This window comes from Sceloporus occidentalis, unplaced genomic scaffold, assembly GCF_023333645.1.
Source record: "Sceloporus occidentalis isolate IW3139 unplaced genomic scaffold, rSceOcc1.0.p SCAF_6, whole genome shotgun sequence".
Lineage (NCBI taxonomy): Eukaryota > Metazoa > Chordata > Lepidosauria > Squamata > Phrynosomatidae > Sceloporus > Sceloporus occidentalis.
The window spans coordinates 142915437-142936947 of record NW_028316986.1 but is presented as its reverse complement, the minus strand read 5'-3'; positions in this window follow the sequence as shown (position 1 = coordinate 142936947).

Genomic DNA, 21511 nt, shown 5'->3' with positions numbered 1-21511 from the left:
GTATAACTGGTTTTAAAGTTAGCTTTGTTCCCATTATGTAATTGATCGAATTGTTAATCATTCTCCAGAAGGTTTTTGCTTTGCAGCACTCCCACCAACAATGAAAAAACGTCCCTTTTTTTCTTTTTACACTTCCAACAGTTTTCTTTCTTCGTTTTATAAATCATAGCCATTTTGTACGGTGAGTGATACCAAAAATACATCATCTTAAAGAAGTTTTCCCTAATACTTTGGGAAAGAGTTAACTTCTTAACATCCTTCCATGCCTTTTCCCATTGGTTTAACATAATTGGATGACCAATGCATCTAGCCCATTTTATCATCTGATCTTTAACCATTTCCTCCTCCATTTCTAAGATTAAAAGTGTGGCATAAATTTTGCCAATTAATTTATCTTTATCTAAATATAAAATTTTTCCAAGTTCCACATTTTTAATCTCTGGTTCAAAGCCATAAGTTTTTGCATCCATCTTAAATCTTTCATAAATTTGCCTTTTGGATATTTAGATGAAGCCAATAGTTGCCATGTTTTCTTCACATGAAAGATCCATCTTAAGTGCCTTCTTACATGCCTCCAAGGAGGTAGCAAGGTGGATCTCTTCCGGGAGGCCATTCCACAGTTTCAGAGTGGCTATTGTAAAGGCTCATTGGGAAGATGATACTAGTCTAGTTGACTGATTTTCTAATAAATTCTTCCCAGTTATTCTGAGAGTGCAGGGCGGATTGTGTAGGGAGAAGTGTTCCCGCAAGTAACTTGAGCCCAAGCCATGTAGGGCTTTAAAGGTAATAACCATAGAATCATAGAATCATAGAGTTGGAAGAGACCGCATGGCCCATCCAGTCCAACCCCCTGCCATGCAGGAAATCCAAATCAAAGCATGCCCGACAGATGGCCATCCAGCCTCTGTTTAAAGACCTCCAAGGAAGGAGACGCTATCACCCTCTGAGGGAGTGCATTCCACTGTCGAACAGCCCTTACTGTCAGGAAGTTCCTCCTAATGTTGAGGTGGAATCTCTTTTCCTGGAGTTTGCATCCATTGCTCTGGGTTCTGTTCTCTGGAGCAGCAGAAAATAAGCTTGCTCCCTCCTCAACATGACATCCCTTCAAATATTTAAACAGGGCTATCATATCACCTCTTAACCTTCTTTTCTCCAGGCTAAACATCCCCAGCTCCCTAAGTCATTCCTCGTAGGGCATGGTTTCCAGACTCTTCACCATTTTTGTCACCCTCCTTTGGACACGCTTCAGTTTCTCAATGTTCTTTTTGAATTGTGGCGCCCAGAACAGGATGCACTATTACTTCTCTTGATCTAGACACTATACTTTTATTGATGCAGCCTAAAATTGCATTGGCCTTCTTAGCTGCCGCATCACACTGTTCACTCATGTTCAACTTGTGGTCTACTTAGACTCCTCAAGTAAATGATATTAGGACAAAACACCACATTATTCAACCTTCATTCTCTATCAATATCCAATAGCCTAAAAGAAATGATTAAAAAAACCTATGGACAGATTTGTCGAGGTGAAAGTATACTTTCTGGAACATAAAACATTAAAACAGCATTTAGTATTTCTCTTATATACATCTCTCACTTTCTATATTTAGTGCCCATCAGTAATGAATTTTTCAGTTTTACACTTTACTAGTCATATATTTTTTAAAAATTGCATGATGCAAACCAGATTTCTAATGAGGTCTCAGATATCTATTAATCTGAAATAGAATCCCAAAACTAGCAATGTTGCAAATTCTTTCCCTCGGAGGAAGTTTGACTCATGACGAGATCTTAGCTTTAAACCACCCACACATACTTTTAGGCTTAGTGAAGAATGGATGCCTCTATTTCTTATAGTACTACTGGATTATTTAGGGCAACTGCAAAAGATCTCAATGCAGGGGTGCCCCTAGGGGGTAAGGGGAGTGTGGACCACACCAGGTGAGACCCTAAGGGAGGGGTGACACCACTGCTCCCCAAACATCTGGCTATTGGCAGAAATGGTCTGTGGCCTTTGCCAGCATCCCTTAAAAATTCTGGAGCTTAGTGGACAAAATGTGGACAAGATGGGGTGAGTGGGGTGAGGCTCAGTGGGAGGAAAAAGGAGAGACCTCAGGGTATTAATTTTTTTTTTACTCTTTTTATTTATCTATTTATTTATTAAAAATCACATCTTACCAAATTTTCACTTTAATCACATGTAGGCTGTGGTTATGATATTTGTTTTAAAGTGTCATTTTAATTTTTTTAGTTGTTCATGTAACAACTCTTTCCACTGCATTCAGTGATATGCGGGAATTATGATTTATAAGTAACATTTGTACAAAAAAACCATTACTAAGGCTTCTGTATGGTGTGGTACGGGAGACGGTCGATGGAGGGTGAAACCAGGGGTTCCCGCTCTGAGTGATACCAAACCTAGTGATGCCACTGCCACAATGGAAAGGGTTATCACACCAACTTTGTTGCATAGTCATGAATATGTAGCACACATGTGTGAAATGAAAATCTCTCTCCCACTTTCTGACTAAGTTTATCTCAAGGTTATCTCAGTGGATTCCTCAATGTATTTTTTTTTTCAGGGAAAGGTGAGGGTTTGTTATGAGAAAGATGGGATTGATTTAATGGAATTCAGATGGTGTCAGTCCTGAGAGAAGCAAGCAGCAATAAGTGGATGGACATCCTGTCTGTTCACACATCCACTTATGCTTCTTCCACCATATCCAATGGAAGTGATGTGAAGATATGAACTTCTTCACTTTTTACCATTTGCTAAACCAGTCCATTTCACATGGAGAAAGCACTGGTCTGCTGCACTCTGACTCTGCTCCCCCTTTGAGGCCAGTCTGTAAAGGCCCTGTGTTTTTTATATTGTTTTAATTATCTGCTTTAATTGAACCACTATTTAATACTTTTTAAACTTTTGTATAAATAATGTGTTGAGTGTGTGTGTGTGTGTGTGTGTGTTGTGTGTGTGTTGTGTATGTCTATGCTGGGTGCCTTTAATGCATTTCAGACTTATGGTGGTCCTGAGGTGATACTATCATAGGGTTTTCTTGGCATGTTTCCTCAGAGGGTGCCCTTGCCATCCTCTGAGACAACCCTGTTCTTCAGAGTCAAATCCTATGGTCAAACCACTACCCAACACTGACTCTCTTAGTTTTACTGTACCCTGTTTTCTTCTTTTCTTTCTTTTTTCTTTTTTACTTGAAAGAACATAACAATGAACCACAGCAATGGAAAACATAGCACCCTAAAGAACTAGCATTTTAGATACAAAGGCGCGTTACAGACCGCCTAAAAGTGGTGGTCTGCTGGCGCTGCTGGTTGCTCCGCATGGGAGCCGCAGCAGCCAAACCGCGCGGTTCCCACGTGGAGCAAAAAAGAAGCCCCAAAATGGTGCTTTTTCCCGCGGCCAATGGCACACTCGTGACGTCATAAGCGCCGCGCGACGTGCAGACACTATGCGTCCGGAACGTAATAATGGTGGCGCCTGTGTGTATAGGGCACCGCCATTATTACGCCCCCGTCACATGCTAGGGGTGAGGCCGTTGTGGACGCTAGGTCCCCAGCCAACCCCTAGCACGTGACGGGGGCACCTCAAGAGCCCGTCTGTAACAGGCCATAGGGTTCTTTTATGTTCTAGGGCAATTCCTTTAAAAAATAAAATAAAAATAAAAATAAGAAGTGTTCCATATGGTTTTTAAAGTGGTCAGTCACAGTAATACGTTGAGATGTTTCACTAACTGCTCAAAGACACAATGACCAGAACTGGGTATCACCTACTTAGCTACATTACCACCTTTATTACATAGCTAAGTAGTATCTCCCAGCCTGATGCTCCCCATATTTCCATTTATTGCAGCCACTGCAAGCAGCAAGTCTCCCCCACCCACCCCAGTGCAATAGGTAGAAGCAGGGTCCCTATCACAATTCCCTGTTATACCAGAGTTCACTTGTGGGAGGGGATGGAAAGCATCAGTGAGCAGCTTTGCAGTCAACAGGAGAACAGACCCCTATTACTCATAGTCACTGCTTCCCAGTAAGTGGGGTTTGGAGGCTTTTTTAGGTCACACATTTGTAACGGCCTTGGTGAATTTCAGCCACTATATAATTGCAACCACATCACCCATCAGCCACGTTTACATGCCATTCTTGGTCAGGTGCAAATGAACCATCACAAGCTGAACAATGACAAGAGTGAAACCAGAGCTATGGAGTTCTAGAAATGGTACTTCAAAGAAACTGACTTTTCACACTCTGACTGCCACAGAGGAAATTGCTAGAATACCTGCCTATCTTGTGGGATATTGTCCCACAAGCTAATAGACAATAGCTTGATAGAATTTCCAGAGAACATCATCTGATATGGGATCCTTTTAATCATAATAGCAGAATATTGGATCTGGAATCTTCCGTGAATAAATGATGTGCTCTACCATTGACTTTTATCCCTTGCCCTATGAGACAAAAGCTAACAATTTAATTGGTGCAAAAAAACGTAGGTGGGACCAAGTACAGATGGAGGAATGAACACAAAATGTAATCTCAGTAACAGAATCACTTTAGGAGAGACAGACTGCAGCTTTCTATCTCAACTTAACCCCCAGTCAACAACAAGGATAGTTGTGAAATTAATTGGGTTTGCATTTTAATGAAAGGTAACACAATTAGAACTGCATGAAAATTCAAATTCAGTCAGCGATACAAAATTCATTCACTGATGAGCTTGGGACATTATTTGAAGAAACATAATATTAAATGTGTTAAAAATGCATCCAATTGGAAAAGATGTGAGCAAGCATGCATCCATTTTGAAAATGTTTATAAATCCCCATGTTTAGGTATGGAGGTTCTCAGTCTTGGGTTCCTTGGGACTTGGCTTTTTGTTAGAATCTCAAGATTTGCCAAGACATAAAAGACACACATTTAGAACTTTTTTAAAAAATCTGAGTACAGGGATTGAATAGAGGACACAGTCCTTCCCGCACCTTTTAGTTGTTTGTGTTAAAGTAATCTGTTCCTGTTCAAGTCTTAAAAGTAATTTGTTGTGGTTCCTCATGTGACTATGAGAAGCCCTTGATACAAATAGAAAAGCAACAGCTACACTGCTGAGAACTTGTTTTTTTCCAGGTCTGATCCTTATCCAAACAGACACATACACACAGATGCCAGTTTATCTCCCTCCGCTGCTCTCCTGGGATACGTACTATACAGGTTAGAGCCATTTTGCTGCTGCTGTTGTTTGGATTACTTCATACTACTGAGAGATATCTATAGATCCAGTTCTATCTTCTGTACACTTCTGTTCTAGCAGAGCGCATATAGCTAGGAGGTTTGGAGAGAACAGTGCAGAGTCATGTCTGCCCACAGGTTGTGGTTCCTCCATGGAGCAGATATTCGTTTAGTAACCTGAAGAAAAATGTTTTTTCCCCTCCCTAATTTCAGGATATTAGTACTATACTACCAAACTAAGAATCAGTAAATCTTTTCCCTACTTATTATAATAATAAGACACAAGTAAAGGGGAGAGGACAGCAGGCTCAGGGATCCAACTCACATCACAGCTGTTAACCTTCCCTTTCCTTTGCTTTCCTAAAAACAAGTTTAAGAAAAACTGTCCACCCAAGAATGAATAAATTCTCCAAGAAGGAGGGCTTCTGGCAGGCAGACTCAATATTAATTAGGATGGATATACAATAGGTACCTAGAGTGGAATGCAATAGGGATTATGCCAATACCTCCGGCTACTATCTGCAGCACTAAGGAAATGAAGAACCTTATTACCCCAGAAAGATAAAATGAAAAAAGTAATTACTCTGAAGCCAAAACTGTGTGTCGCCTTCTCTGACAGTTTTAAGGCGGTGCCAAATTCCTGGAGGCCAAATTTTAAACTTATATATGACACAACATTTATTGTGCAGTGTGAGATGCAGAGGATAGCATGTCCTGAGTAAAAGGTCTGTAATTACATTGGTCATATGATAAGTTTCAGGGATGACTTGTCTCTTGAATAGAAAAACCTAGATGATGGTTCCGGACATGTCCATCACATAACTCACTCCAAGAACTACATCAGATTTGCCTTAATCTTTGTTTCTCATGAACAATTTCACTCATTTCAATAGAATTATTGCTTCAAATAACAACTAGTTCACATGCTACACTGTAGGCTTATTAGAAAGTTGAGTGAAATAATCCAGAAGCCTCACTGCAGTAATTCACCATCAACATAAATTGCACCTTATGAGAAGACCGGGGGGAGGGAGAAAGCATCAGGGGATGGTTTATGGTCGTTGTTGTGCATCTTTAGGTCATTTCCAACTTATTACGACCTAAGGCAAACCTATCATGGGGTTTTCTTGCCAAGTTCCTTCAGAGAGGGGTTGCCTTCTCCTCTCTCTGAGGCTAAGAGAGTGTGATTTGCCCAAGGCCACCCAGTGGGTTTCCATGGCCAAGCCAGGATTCAAACCTGGTTTCCAGAGTCATAGTCCAACACTCAAACCCCTATACCACCATAGTGCATGCTTGTTTTTCAGTGTAACACACAGAGGAGTAAAGCATAAACCTATCTGGAACATAAGCAAACATATTCTTCCTCATACAGAAATGCAATGGAACAGATGCATGGGCCTTCCAATCCCATGTTACACTAAGAACACAATTCACCTGGCATCCTTTTCCCTTCCCTCACTTTCTCTTAACAAGTAACATACCTTTGCTAAGGATGCGGCAGTAAGTTGATCCAAAAAATAGAGGCACATCACTGATCTGGTAAAAGAATACATGTTTCTTCACTCCACTTCCATTTCCAACTCACAAAGTGTAGTGAGAATCAACCAGGGGGTTGTGTTCCATAGGAAGCCATCTCCTACAACTCTACAACATTGTTTTTGTCAACAAATAGGCTCCATCAGCCTGACATGAAAAAGATTTCAAAAGAAAGACTAGTGCTTTTAATGTGAAGAAGCAATAGAAGTGACTTTAAAAAGAAGATTACTCTTCATTTGGGGAATATAGAGTTCACCATTAGATTTCTTATTATGGGAATGATGATGATTTGTACTTAATGGCAGTTGCTCTACTGAAGGGTCCCAAGAAGGAGTAATTTCCTTGGTTTTGAATTTCTCCACCTCCGAAGCTTTCCTAGGGCTTGGTAGATTTGAAAGTTTTTCAACTTTACAAATTTTCCTGGGATTCCCAAGTATTTTCCCATTTAAGTCTTTCCGCTTGAATCCTTTCTTTTGATTACTTCCAACATTTTGGATATGAGATACTGACTTACATGGAGTAGCTATATCACTCTTGGAGATCACATTCTGCTCTTTTGTATAGATGAGCAAGTTTGTAAATGGAAATCCACCAAAGTGGTTAACAGATTATTACATTTGGTTAGGAATTTTTTAACTGTTGCTAGATCTTCTAGCAGTGTGGAGATCCATCCATGTGCTTCTGATTTGTTAATGTGCACATTCTCAGAGCATGTTATCTCAGTATTCTTGATTACTACAGTGTAAAAGAAAGAAAGTATTGTTGTAGATTATGTACACATCAATACAAGGCAGCAGAAACTGGGATACCATGGCTTTCTGCCAAGTCCAGAGCTTGGGAATGTTACTTTTTGAACTATTATTCCCAGAAACTACAGCAAGCAGAATAATAATAATAATAATAATAATAATAATAATAATAATAATAGGAGGTTTGCTGTCGTCGAATGGGCTTTGCAGAATTGGGGGTGGGTAAATACTAAAATCTGTCAAATCTGTTTACCAAAAGCAAAATCAAAGAAAAGACATAAATAATTATTCCCTTTTCACACCACATTCAGCTGTCTGAAAAAAGAATCAGTCATCTTCCAACTCCATCCTAAGCCAGCCTGAGTGTTACAACATACAGGTTTGCCAAAATTATATCCCCAAACCAGCACATTGCAGTTCAAGTTTCACTGTGAAATTTACTGTTTAAAAGCTGCAGATCTATGAATTTGAAACAGGAATGCCACCCACTGAGAGTCATACTTCATTGCCCAAACCTGAACCTTGCAGGGGATACAAGTATTTTACTCAATAATTATTTGGATTTTGTAATTTCAAACTGCAGGGAACCCTTGTGTAATTTGTAATTCCACAGCAGACCTATCCATCGTTCTCACTGTTTTCTTCTAGCGATGCAGTACTGTTCTTACCATGTTTCTCTTGTAAATCTGAGTCCTGGAGTATGTACCATGGAGCAGATGGGGGTTTAATTGCCCATTTTAAAGGGTACTTCAAGACGTTGCGAATTTAGCTTCCCTGAGGTTCATTTAAAAAAAATCCTTAAGACAAACATAAGTGGAAAACTCAATGAAAATAAGTAACTGGAAAATGTACATAGAAAGAGAAAATATCTTTCAGGCAGAAGTATGCAGTTGGTACTGGGCATGGTTATACTTTCCCTGATGGACCAATATGGGAACTTGGCAAGTCCTTCAGACTTACATTGACTATGGAAACAGAGATAGCAATAGTAGCCAGGAATGCTTTTTCTCAAATTTATTCAGAACGTTAACCGCAACCCTATCTAGAATCTGTCCTCAGTTATGCACAATCTGATTACATACAGAGTTACAGTACTGTTCCATCTGAAGGAACCCCTTTGAAGACAACCTAGATCCTTCAATTCGTATCTCCAGTCCAAGCTGACATTAGACAAGAGGGCCACAGTACACCAGTCCTATAACAATTGCATTGACTATCTGCCAATATGTTTCTGTTATGACTTTTAAAGCTTCAGTTTGCATCTAGTTTATCTAAATTGCCCACACCTTTCTGTATCTATTCAGAGTTCAAGATAATCTGTGGAGACAATGCTCAGTTACCCACAAATATGACACTAGGTCCAGAGAAGTTTGCAGTTATTAGAGACTCTTCTCAGTGGTAGCCCCAACACAAAGGAATTCCCTTCCAAAGGAGATGTAACAGCACCATTTGTGTATGTTTTTCCATGGGGTTTTAACAACTGTTCACTCCCCCCCTCCAGCTTTTACTGTATATACTCATGTATAAGTATAGAATTTTTGGTCAAAAAATAGCATCATCCTTTACATCCTTTGTTACATGCCTCTAAGTTTTACCCTTGACTTATCCACAGATCAAAACAAAATCCATAATCTTGGCCCCCAAACCTGCCATCAACTTATACATGAGGTTGACTTATAGCCAAGTATATATGGTAATCTAAAACCTTTGTGTTATCCACTGTTGACATAGGATTTTGTTGAAAATGATTTTATTTAAAATTGCCCTTCCTTCGGAAGACAGTAATGCCAAAAAGTGGCTATGAAATGTAAGAAATACAAAAAGTGGCTAAGAAATTGATTAAATAAATGTGGATCCCTACAAAGCATTGTATTTCCTTATTACCATGTATGGATGTGAGAATTGGACAATTAAGAAACAAGGCAGGAAGAAAATCAATTCATCTGAGTTGTGGAGCTGGAGAAGAGTGCTGAGGATTCCAGGGACAGCCAAAAAGGCAAACAAACAGGTCCTGGAGCAGATCAAGCCAGAAATCTCTCTGGAAGCCAAGACGACAAAGCTGAGGCTGTCGTATTTTGGACATATCGTGTGAAAAGAGGACTCAGTAGGGAAAAACCCAATAATGCTGGCAAAGGTGGAGGGAAGTAGAAAAAGAGGAAGGCCACATGCTAGATGGATGGAGTCTATTAAGGAGCTCATGGTTATGAATTTGCAGGAACTAAGCAAAGCAGTTAAGGGAGTCTTAGGGAATCTTAGAGGTATCTCATCCACAGGGTCACCATGAATCGAGAGTGACTCGAGGGCAGTTAACAACAATAGCAACAACAAAGGGATCCTTCACAACCACTCACAAGAGGGAGATACCAGAAAGTTCGATGGAGACCCAAGATCTGAAGGATCTTAAGGGGGGACTATAAAAGGGGAGATATCTTTCCATACCCACAAATCCCAAAAATCTCACTGAGGTCTGACCAGGCGCAAATGTGGATGGAATGATGACTGACTCTTAGAGGGGAAAGGGAAGACCAAAGGGGAGCGGAAAATGAAATGGAGTATCCAGGAAAAGGGCATGGCTGGCAATTTACAATCCTAAATATGATTGCACTCCACACAGCAACAATTTCTGCTGCCAGTCCCACTTTTTAAAATTCAGTCAATAGCCCCGGAAAAAGAGAAGTACTTGGCAAAACACACAATAAGCCATTTCCTAAATGTATTATTATATTGCTTCTGAATTCAAGGGTTTGCTGTGTATATACAGAATGGGAAAACCAGTATGTTCACATGAGGCCAATAGCCTTTTAATTCTGTTTATCAGCTGCTGCAGGTATTCCTTCCCATTGTCCCTGGATTACTCTTTTAAAAACAGAATAAATCTCTCCATGGCCTCCATGCAGCTTTTTCCTATTTAATGAAAACCATGCAGGTCTCTGCTTTCAACAAGTTCAGTGGAGAATTTCCATGGCTCCAATCAGCAAGCTGCAGCCCTTCAAAGCATCTTGTGAACTCACCTTAGCAACATGCAAAGTGCTGGGGATCTGAGAATGCTTTTGGCGAGACATGAGCTGAATTTTGAAGGACTGGCTGTCATTTGCCACAATGTGAGTGCTGGGAAGAAACAGTAGGGGCCCTTTCCATGATTTTTCCTAAGGAAAGGGAAATATTCTTTTAAAATATCAATCACACAGCTGCCTTTGCTCAAAAATCTTGAGTAATTCATACCCTCCAGCATTTCACAGATAAAAACTGGGAAAAATAACATCAGAGTGTGGTCAAGATGACAAAAGTTAACTAATAAGAAAGATCATACAAGCTAGAATATGTTGCAGCAGTTTGTTTAGCCCTAAGTCTCCTCTCCTGCCCACAAAACAACTGACTGCAAACTACTTTTGGACTTTGGACTCAGTTTGCAGCACCTGGAGTAAGCTGAGGACAAAGGTGAGAAGGTGGGAGGAGGAGAGACAAACTGGGACATTTTAAAAGCATCTGGAAAAGTGGGATGACAGTGGATTAACTGGGACTTTCAATGCCAAATTGGGACTGTTGAAAAGTATTCTGCTTTAATGGAGATCATTCAGGTATGAAGCCCAGTGTTGTCTCCTGAAACTACAGTGGTCCTTGAAAGATTCAGGCAGATGCAAAGCCTGGAGAAAGTTCCTTCTTGGACATCAACCCCCAGAATCTGACACATCCATTAGTTACATCTATTTGGATTATTGTGACACACTCTACAGAACTATTGCTCCAATATTCTGACGCTTCAGCTAGTCCAAAAATACTATGGCCAGACTGTTGACCAAGACTGATTAAGGGAAGCATATGACTCCAGTGTTCTGACAGCTCCATTGGCTGCTGATCTGTTTCTGGGCACAGTTCCAAGTCTGGTTAAAGTCCTATATGATTTGGGTCCAGGCTAATTGAAGGTCCATATTCTCCCATATGAACCATTCCAGGTTTTGTTATCTTTGAGATTTCTCCTTTCTTGGTCCTGCCACTCTCAGCAGGAAGATTTGGTGGAGATAGAAGGGGTTTTCTCAGAGCCTGCTTCCTTCTAAAAGGGATGGTATACCCTCCCCATATCCTTCCAGTAGCAGGAAAAGACCTTTTTATTCCAATGAGTGTTTGACGCTTGACGGGATATTGAGGAAACCATTTTCAATGGGTGGGTCTGGTTTAATTCAACTGTGTTTTAATATTACAATTTAGTTTAACTGTGCTTGATTATTATGTTTGTACTTTTTTTTCTTTATCTTTTATAGTCTTGCTGGAAGCCACTTTGAGTTGCCATTTTGGGGGGAAAGTGGTATGGATGTGTATGTGTGTGTACACAACACACACACACACACACACACAATATTACATAGATAAATATCTCCAGTCAAATTGGGGGGGGGGGGGGAATCACCTTTAATTTTTTCACAATCAGAAATGTGAATCCCCAGCAATAATGCAAGTCCTGCTTTTGCTCTCGTAGCTGCTGGATAGGATGCCAGCTTATGTTTTTAAGAGATGTTTAAAACTCATTGCAGTCCCGCATAAGTATGTGTGCTTTTAAGAAATGTTTTAAACTCAAGATAGTCCCTGCTTTTAGAATCATGCAGGGAGAGTATTCCAAAGAGTGGCTAAGAATACATACAGAGGCTTTCCTTCAAAGTATAAAACAACAGTTTTCTGAACAGCTGGCCACATAGAGAGGAAGGTGCTCTGTGTTGGGTATCCAGGTCCAGAGATCACATAGAGCAAAAGTAAGCACTCAGATGGCAATCATTTGGGAGATGGCTGTGAGTTACTGCACAATATGCAATACTTCAAAACACTTTTAGCTGCATTGTCTACTACGACAATACTGTCTGCAAAGAGACACATTTAAAAATAATTTCCCCCAGCCTTGAATAAACTGTAAGGATCTCCAGGGCAGCAATGCCTGCCTGAAGTTAAATACAAATGATGTGCAACTCTTGACAAGTACCATTCAAGCTAAACAGACTGGGAAGAGAAAAGCCAGGCCTGTGCATGCGAAATCAGCAATCAAGGCGGATAATGAAGGAACGCACTCAAGTGCCCAGACTCCAGGAGGATAACTCTAGGCAAATTATTTGTCAAAGATATAAGTCCACGTTCAGCTCACAGTGAGACAGTGATGTATTGTGCAATGAAGAGAATAACTGTTGTTAAGTGCAATTATGGCAAATAACTCCAGTGGGGATAAATGTCTGGTAGGCCTTGACGTATGTCATGTTTGTGAAAGTATTAGACAGTACTACTGCTCTTGCATAAAATATAGGTGCAGCTTTAAAATAAAGTCTTTGTTTGTTCTGTTTATCAAAAAAATGTGATTTTTTTAAAACCAGGGTTCACAAGGAAAATGGGAAAGAGTGCGCATTCACCAACCTTCATGAGGTTCAAAGGAATCACCTGCCCATTAATGAAAATCAAAATATTATGGGACCAATGGCTCAAGCAGTAATATCAAGGGTGCATTAACATATGCACACAACAAAAAATCCTGAATTCAATCCTGAGGAAGTGGGGAGATGTATACTGCCACACCTATTGGCTGCCATCATGTCAGTGACATGTTGACAGGCATACATGTTGAACTGTTCTGGTCATTACAGGGAGAGGAATTCACTACCTCCTTCACACAACCACCAACATCATTGCAGGACTCACCTTCCTCCTGTGGGATCAGCCCCATGGTCATTTGGTAGCCAGTGGAGACCAGGAGTACTTGAGAAGTAGCTGACCATATGCCTATGACAAGATAGCTCAGGCATCCTACCAGACCTTCTAGTGGTCCTTCAGTGATCTTGGGGGATGATGTTGTTGTTGTGCATCTGGTTATAGGCACATACCTAGATGCTTTTCAATCATTCCCACTCTCTACCAGCTCATATTTGGCTGTGGGGGGGGGGATGTGCAGGAGGAAGGAGGAGGCAGATAGAAACTATACTGTAGTTACTTTGCAAAATTTACAATTCATGTCATGCAGGATCTCAACCATAATATAAAATGCATGCATACTAGCTGGGTAGGTATTTTGTTCTCCTCAAAAAGGTGGCTCAAGTTTGTTGTTATGTGCCCTCAAGTCATTCCTAAATTACAACAACCCTAAGGCGAACCTATAATAAGTCACTTGATGCAATTTATTTTGAGAAAGTCTGTCATTGTGTTCCTCTAAGGTTCAAAGAGAATATGACTCACCTAAGGTCAGCTAGTGGACTTCCATGGTTCGAATGCATTCAGATTATACATTTTATATTCTGCTCTTGAGTACAAGGCATATTTTCATGTTCCCACCAAACATATAGAACACAGAGGTCTGCGCATATTTAAACACAATTAGGGATTTTGGCAACAGCAGTCCTTGCATCAGAAGCCAAGGAAAATGTAGTTTTCCCAGGGCACCTGATTACCATATTAATGTTAGATGCCTTGGGGAAGTGATATGTTCCTCTTTTTTTCTGGCAATTTACTCTGAAAAACAATGCCCATATTATTAAACCTTTGGGATTAGGCAGTATCTTCAAATCTAATTTGAATGTAATCTTGCTAAGAAAGACCCCTGATACGTTTGCCAGAGGTAGGAAAGTACTTGAAGGCATACAACAATAGCAGCATCAGCAGCAACAACAGTAATGATAATGTGTGTCACTTTGGATTCCTTCCTCGTTATATTTTTCAAGTCTCATTGGTATCCTGATCTTGTTATTCATTCTGACAAAAACAACTAATTTGAAAATATTCAAATGGAGCATATTAACAGACAAAAATCAACCTCAGCCCAAGCACTAAGGAGTGAATGTGACACCCAGTTACTAAAGGAGTGAATATGACACCCAGGTAATAAAACATAGACTAGATTTTCTCCTCACTCTAGGGGAAGAAAGATTAAGTTTTCAACCACTAGTACACTCTTCAATCCAGAGAGACCCTTTCACATTAGAATATTTCTTTTTCTTCTCTAGATGGAAAAAAAATCACTTTTGGAAGCAGTATCCTATAGGGCTTAGTGATGACTGGCACATTGCCAGCATAAAATCTATGGCATGTGAGGATTAATTAGTATGGTGAAGGCACTTTGAAGATAAAATGTGCAATGAGCATGCTTAAAGGCTCTCATATATATATATATATATATATATATATATATATATATATATCCCCTAGCTAATGATTCTGGGAAACTTCAGTAGCACTCTCACCAAAAATTAAACTACAGTCTGGTTTGTGGTAGATAGTAGTTTCCTAGCCTTTCACACAAAACTTGTGACAGGTAGAAATTCTTTTAAAATAACCCAAAGATGAAACACGATGAGATCATTCATACCAGTCCATATAAATAATTTGAATACATATTACCACCCATTACAAGCTGAACCCTAGACTTTGGAAAAGAGCTACAGTAAAGAAGTCTTGCTGTGTGTCATAAATATGCTTGAGAGTCCCACCAGGTTGTAGGCTTCTAGGTTCCAGTGTACAATGATGCCATCATCACCTTAAGACAAGGCTCAGTGCAGGGATTCACAAATTGTTCAGCCCCAAGCACCACATGCAGCGCCATCCATGGGATTAGCAGCCAAAAATATGCATGGATGAAATATGCAGTTGTAATAAAATCTTGTGGATCTCTCATATGTAAGACGAATAATTGAAGGGTGAGTTATGCATTTTTACATGTTTGTTAAAATGGGAGGGATATAAACGACAAATGACGTTTTATTTAATTAATGTTTGGCAGAACAGAATGAAATTTTGAAAGGGTAGTTGCCCTTTGTTAGGGAGTGAAGGCTGGCAGAATAAAGGTGCAGGGACATGTTACGTTTTCAGGTTTCCTCTTCTCCAAAAAAATTTAGCTTGCCTCTGCACCAGCCTTCATGTTTTTGCAGAAAGTAGCTATGAAAGTGATATGTGACATAAAGATGAGCTGGCTGTGGTTAAGAAAGCTGCAAAATTTCAAAACAATAGTGGTTTTTTTTCATGGTGGGGTGGCTTTGTAGAAGGGTAGTGTTCAAAATTTGGAAGAGGGGAGGGTGGTTTGTTTTGCATAACCTCCTCCATGATGCTGGGACTGGAGGGGGAGTTCTAGTTTGTATGAAAATGGCATACAGAAGTATTTCTAGGGTGCCCTTCTCACCAGGTGTTACCATAGGTAGTGATGCCACTGTGATTGGCACATGTAGGTCATCCCTTGATATTGCAGTCCCTGAGTGATGAACATGTATTTGGAAGAAAATATTTACTCACAAAAATATATTTCAGAATTGTTTGCAGGCAACAGAATTTTGATATGCTTTAGAAAGTAATTGAAAGGAAGGTTGGAGGAAGGGAACTGGGGCTGCATTAATAAAATATTATTATTCAAAAAAGATTCAAACCCTTCATTAGATGAAATATCAATAATATTAGTAAACACCAACAAAAGGTACTGGCAAAGACCCTGCATCACAGCCATTTCTGAAGGCAATAACAACAAGATTAGACATGTCCACCTGCACTTCAGTATCTTATCTCTCAGGTAGGATTGAGACAATAATGCTACAGAATAGGACAACAGTTAGATAAGAAGAGGCCAGTAGGATCTTAGTGAGAAATAATGTTTTGAACAGAAGTATTTTGCAGTTGAGAGGTTCATCACAAGGTTAAGACTGAGATTCTGACATTCCACGCAAGGAAAGTAAATATTATTCTTAGATTAAAACCTAAAATGTAATCCTACATTGAAAGTGTTCTGCAAGTAAAATCCTAAAGTTAATTATTTCTGAGAAAAATGACTATATAGGGATGAGGACTTGAACCATTTAGTTAGGATACAGATGAAGACTCCAGGAAATGTATCTCCATGCCTTTCTTCTCTTTTTGACTTTTCTAGTAGACGAGGTATTGTGCTAAATTTGAGACATTTCTGATCAACTAGTTCAGGGAATTATATTGTGTGTTCTTCTATTCTGCATACAGAGAGCTAATTATTCCACTAATACGTTAACTGTCATGTTGGACTAGGGCTCTAGGACATCAGGGTTCAAATCCCCACTTGGCTGTAGAAACCCACTGGGTGGCTTTGGGTAAGTCACACTCTCCCAGCCTCAGAGGAAGGCAATGGCAAACCTCTTCTCAGCAAGTCATGCCAAGAAAACCTCATGATAACTTAAACCTAGGGTCACCACGGGCCCATACAGACAGGCCAAAATAAAGCTGCTACAGGTCACTTTGGAGGTTTGCTATTTAAATGATGCCTGTGTCCTAAGAGTCCGAAAGCCACGCCAAAGCTACACTCCAGTCCTGGAGCGTAGTTTTGGCGTGGCTTCCTCTTAGGACGCATGCACCATTTAAACAGCATACCTCCAAAGTGACCTGAAGCAGCTTTATTTTGGCCTGTCTGTATGAGGCCCATAAATCAGAACAGGGAAGGACAGCACCTAATCTTTGATTATATGACACAATGGCTTATGTGTAAGTGAGCATGTATTATGGGAAGAATGTCCAGTCTGTGTGTGACTTCTAGATTGGTTGCATCATTATAATTTCATTTTTTTAAAAAAATCATCAATGAACTAAGGCAAGGACAGATTTTCTCAAAGTTGTCCAGTAACTCCAGAGAGGGGTGATCAGGGATAGCAGGGAAGGACTTATCGTTAGGAAGAGTGCAGCAAAGACAGGGTGGCATAGTGGCCTTTCAGCCCCAGAAAATCTCATGATAGGTTTGCCTTAGGTTCACCATAAATCAGAAGACACACAACAACAACAGCAGACGCATCAGGCAGCAGAGTGGAGGTGTCAGGAAAGGCAGCAAATTCATACTTATTTAATTTGTTGTTGCATTTGTGAGGTTTTCTGTCTTATGTGCCATAATGTGACTGGTTCAGGATGCTGTGCACTTGCCTTGGATGGGTGTCTGGTGCCATTTGCTATTCTACTTCAGTTAGCAAAATGCTTTGTGCTGGCCCAACCCAGCTGTCCACTTCTTTCTCTTCATGGTTCACAACAATCAATAAAGAAGTATTTGCAGTATGCTGATTAGAAACAACATAACATCATTGAAAGGACACATCATTAAGAACAGTTATAAAACATTATTATAAGTTACAAAGAAACAGACCAAGTTGTTTCATAGTAGCTATGGGCGATGGATGATGAAATGAATTAAAGGGAATATCTTGTAGGGAGGTGGGAATTTAAAGCCTTTGAAAATGCTGCAGATTATATATAATATAGCATTCAATTCACCACTGAAGAAATGGATGTATAGAATAGATACTCTAAAAACGCTGAAGCCAGCAGAGAATGTGTGACTCATAACAATCTAATTGCCTGGCCTTACTTCTTTTACAGTCATTAGTGAGCTAACTTGTTAGTCTCAACAGACTTTTCAAAGGTAAGATGAAGATATGTTGGCAATAGATTAGATTTCACAATTCCACCATTTTTTAAAATGTGCGTATCATAGATTTCAAAGATGTGTGGAGATACCCTGGAAAAATGCTGGAGCTGCCTGGTTGACTACAGTAAAACTGCACTGGAATAAGCATTTTATGGATTAGGGCCTTATTGGGGGAGCTGGGAATGAAGACTCAAAAAGTGAGCGCTGAGCTCTCTATGGCTGAGACAGTAGAGGAGAGATAACAGAACTTTACCCTGATCGAGTTATGCCTTGATTGAATTGATGTGAAATGTACAATGCACAACCCATACAATTAATGCACAGTGCTCACCAATGTGCAACATGAAAAGCACAAGATGTACAGTGGCAACACATGCGTAACTCCATTTTCATAATCTTCAACTGAATGCAGCCATTAATATGCAACAGGCAAAAAATGTCCACCCACTTACATAAAGGACTTATGCAGAATGCCAGGCTATGTTTACACAGTTTAAGTGAGCTTACTAAACAATGATAATTTTGTCATAGTAGAATTTCTAGCTGATTTCTGAAGTACATCAAATATGCTACACAATATTAAAATTAAAAATTGAAGGTATATCCCATTAGTTTTAAGTCCTATGGATTTTGCTGAGATAAAGCTGAGGCCTATTTATTAGGGTGGGATGTGGGGAGTTAAAAGTGCTTAATTTTGGACTTGAGGTGCCTATATATCTAAATGGTGCACTTCGCCATTCCAAGGGCTCTTCATACTGTAGATTACTTTGGGGGTAATGTATTATCTGAATTTTATTCATAGATTTCACTATTTTTACAGCCTCCCTTGCTTGCCTTGGGCCAAGCACAATGAATCCTGCCCCGATTGCAGCCTGGCATGCGACAGTATTTTGAATATTAATCAAGGTCAAGGTTTCTGCTGTACAGATTTCCAGTGCAGCAAAAGAGGTCAGCATTCCTCCTACAATATTTTTGGCAAACAAATTTTCATCCATTTTAGAGCAACTTACAGAGGTGCAGAAGCCATTTCTTATCCAGCAACTGTCAGTGTCAGGATGATCATCTGCATCTGTATTAATGAATTGCTTTGGCCAGGGTCTTGTTTTTCTTCCTTCCACTTCAGTACACATGCATTTATTTCAATTGGTGGCATTAGCCTCATTAATTTGCTTGACCCCACTAGGGCAGGGTGATCAAGGAGAAGAAAGGTATTTCCAGTTGCAATGATTGGTGTCAAACGACAGTGATTTTCTGACAGTGTTAGCAACAGAGACAACCCTGGCTGCTTCTAAACGGCAGACCTAATACAGTTTGACACCGCTTTAACTGCCATGGCTATATGCTATGAAATTCTGTGCTTTGTAGTTTTGTGAGACATTTAGCCTTCTGTCAGAGAGCTCTAGACCCATGATAAACTATAAATCCCAGGATAATGCTGTTAAAGCTGCATTAATTCTACAATGTAGCAGCAGCCTCTGCTGACAGGACACAATGCTGGATTTTTTTTTGCCAAGACTATTCTTTAGCAGAAACCAAGCATCATTGTTTCATTTTGTCCCAAGCTACCACACTGTAGCTTGGATGGAACATGCAATCCAGCCAAAGCTACATCCTCTGAAGTGTTACAGATTTCTTGTGGGAAAGAGTAAATGTATGACACATGCAGTGCATCTTTACTTAGAAGTAAAGCCAGAGTGGCTTAGTGGCTTGAGTATTTGACTAAGGCTCTGGAGACCAGAGTTTGATTCTCAACTCTGCTATGAAACCCACTGGGGTGATTTTGGGCAACTCTCTCAGCCTCAGAAGATGTCAGTGACAAACCCCCTCTGAACAAATCATCCCAAGAAAACCCCATGATAGGGTTTCCTTAGGATCACCATAAGTCGGTAATGATTTGAAGGCACACAGCAACAACATGTTGCACTGTGATCAATAGAGCTTAGTTTCAGGTAAATGGACACAGGATTTCACCCTGACTACTAGATTTTTGACTACTAGATTTTTTTTCTTTTAAAAAAATCTGTTGTACCTAGTACTTAAACTGCTCTTAAATATCATATGTTACATTTGATTACTGAAAGTGAATTGGAGGGTGTACAACAACTCCACCAATAAATCCCCCCTTTTCATTTTGCAAAATAATGCCACATAAGTATATAATTGCCTAAAATCTTGATTTTTATTTCTCATTAATGATTTTTTTTTCAATTGGCTGGTGGAAGGTAGAGGGGTAAGATATGAAGGATTTTTTAAAAAAATATTTGTAACCGTGAATGCTAATAAGTAACTATACATTTCCCCTTTCACCTTTCCAGGTATCCATATATTTTGGGTGGGTATGAGTCAAATATTGCCTCTAGACGCCAGTGAAACTCGGATTTCTCATCCCCTAATTCACAGAGAGAAAGTGAGTGTGACCCTTATGAAGACATTGTCTGGGTTTTATAGGTGAGTAGTGGCATATAGAAAAGGTGTAAGTGTACTTGTAACAAGCTCTCCTCTTACATTCCCAACATTGAGTCTGTGTCTCTGTTTAAGACATAACCTGGCATCATCTTTAGTGGGATAGGAAACCATTGCTCAGAAGTAGAACATCTACTTTGGATGAGTAAAATCCCAGGTTCAGTTCGATACTTGTTGCTTCAGATTAAAAGGATCATGGAAAGATCTTTGCCTGAAAACCTTGGTAATGTGCAGATCTTCCATTTTAGAAGTCAGTACAACATTGGGCTAAACAAAACAATAATCCCAGCTGCTACAAAGCTGCTTCCTATGTTCCTTTTTATACCATGACTGGTGCTTTTTTGAAAACTTTTCTTTTTCCTAACAGAAAGGATTACCAACTCATCAGAATTTATGGTTGTTGTTCATATCCTATTACTTTTATTATTTCTTGACAGCCTTCTCTCTTTGCAACCTTTTATTCTTTCTTCAGCCTTCACAGTCTTGGAGGCCAAATGGATGAATGGACTAGCAGCTGTGAAAATAGTGATCCTCTGAAAAATTCCACAAGGCACGCAGCAGAGCAAGGATTGGGGGGAGGGGGGGAGGTCTTCCAGATGTTGCAGGATCACATCTCTCACTCTCCATCACAACTTGGTTTGCTGATGAGGGCTGATGAGAATTGTAGTCCAACAACACCTGGAAGGTCACACATTTCCCACACTGGCAGTAAAAGCACATGTACTTACCTCTCCAAACCGCTGCTTGTTATCAGTGATTTACACCATTGATGTGGTTGTAAAATCAAAGCATAGAAAAGATCACCACATATATCCCCCTCCCAGTTTGTAGAGAGATGCTGCAATCATATCAAATGCTGTAATGAAAAATTAGTAATATTTCCATGCATCTTGCAGAGTTCAAATGGAAAAAAATGCTGCTGCTGCTGCTACTGCTTCCCCGAAAGAACACTGCTATCTGCACTGCTCAAGTCACTGCTTGCAAGTCTCAGAAGCTAAAAAGTAAAGCCACTGTGCAACTGAAAACAGAGACTGCAAACATTCTTTCAGGCTTACTGATTCCTCTGTTTAAAGTAGAAAAGTGGAGATCTAAGAATGTTCACCCGTTAAGATATCTAACTATACATATACATAGATAAAGAGATACT